Source organism: Delphinapterus leucas, chromosome 10 (assembly GCF_059928025.1).
Source record: "Delphinapterus leucas isolate spDelLeu-1000000601 "Yukka" chromosome 10, BTC_Dleu_Yukka2, whole genome shotgun sequence".
NCBI classification, from domain to species: Eukaryota; Metazoa; Chordata; class Mammalia; order Artiodactyla; family Monodontidae; genus Delphinapterus; species Delphinapterus leucas.
The window spans coordinates 8,537,320-8,538,838 of record NC_143138.1 but is presented as its reverse complement, the minus strand read 5'-3'; the positions used below and the strand labels follow the sequence as shown (position 1 = coordinate 8,538,838).

Below are 1,519 nucleotides of genomic sequence, written 5' to 3'. Positions count from 1 at the left end.
TTTACAAAAGTAAAGGCAGGGTGCAGTTGTGCGTGAGTTATTGAAATGAGAGTTTTGCTTGGGGCAGGTCCTCCAGGTGCCACGGAGCACCTACCAGTGGACAGCTCAGCAGCTGTGCGCCAGATAGAGAGCTTTGAGAGGTGCAGGTTTCCCCTGCAATCCACAAGTAGAGCGTTCTTATGAAACCTTTCGTAAGCTGAAATGGCATAAAGCAAAGAAGAAATGACCTTAAGACACATCTTGCAAATAGATGCACAAAATAAATCGAGATAAAGCATCTGTTATTTTTGCTTTTTGCCTTTATTCTTAAAATTAAAAATAGCCTTCAGATTTCTTTCAGTTTGCGAAAACAGGTACAGGCATATCTCAGAGATATTCTAGGTTCAGTTCCAGACCATCACAATAAAGCAAGTCACATGGTATTTTTGGTTTCCCAGTGCATGTAAAAGTAATGTTTACACTATACATAGTCTAGTCTATTAAGTGTGCAATAGCATTATGTCTAAAAAACAATGTGCGTACCTTAATTTAATAATACTTTCTTGGGACTTCCTGGTGGTGCAGTGGTTAAGAATCTGCCTGCCAACGCAGGGGGCACGGGTGCTGCAACTACTGAAGCCCACATGCCTACAGCCCGTGCTCCACAACAAGAGAAGCCACCTCAATGAGAAGCCCGTGCACCGCAACAAAGAGTAGCCCCCGCTCGCCGCAAGTAGAGAAAGCCCACGCGCAGCAACGGAGACGCAACGCAACCAAGAAGAAAAAAAAAAAAAAAGGACTTCCCTGGTGGCGCAGTGGTTGAGAGTCTGCCTGCCAATGTAGCGGACACGGGTTCGTGCCCCGGTCCGGGAAGATCCCACATGCCACGGAGGGGCTGGGCCCGTGAGCCATGGCCGCTGAGCCTGCGCGTCCGGAGCCCGTGCTCCGCACGGGAGAGGCCACAACAGTGAGACGCCCGCGTACTGCAAAAGAAAAAAAAAAAGTGTATTGCAGTGCTTGCTTCATTAGCACATATACTAAAATTGGGACGATAGAGAGAAAATTCGCATGGCTTCTGCACAAAGGATAACACACAAATTCATGAAGCAGTCCATTTTTATGAAAAAAAAATTTAACCCTTTGAGCAGCAAAACATTTTTTAAAATACTTTCTTGCTAAAAAATACTAAACATCATCTTATCTTCCAGTGAGTCGTAGCAGTAACATCAAAGATCACTGATCACAGATCACCATGACAAATATAATAGTGAAAAAGTTTGAAATAGTGTGAGAATTAGCGAAATGTGCTACAAAGACATGAAGTAAGCGGATGCTGTTGGGAAAATGCTGCCACTAGACTTCCTCCTCCAGTGTAGTCATCCCTACACCATGGTGCTGGTTCCCGACTGAACAGAGTCAGCCCTACATTTTTTACCAGTGTCATGAGTAATTTTTTATTAACACATTCTTTAACCAAACCCAGGGCACTGACAGGGGGCTGGGGGTGGGGACCTGGCTGGGGTGCTCTGGCCAGGCAACC

At 45.5% G+C, this 1,519-nt stretch overlaps 1 non-coding gene across 1 annotated transcript; it reads left to right on the top strand.

Annotated features, from left to right (window-relative positions):
- Positions 1-992: 992 nt before the first annotated feature.
- LOC115802117 (U6 spliceosomal RNA) lies at positions 993-1,100 on the top strand. The gene has a single exon (XR_004022504.1). It is a non-coding gene; the product is annotated as a U6 spliceosomal RNA (small nuclear RNA).
- Positions 1,101-1,519: the final 419 nt, after the last annotated feature.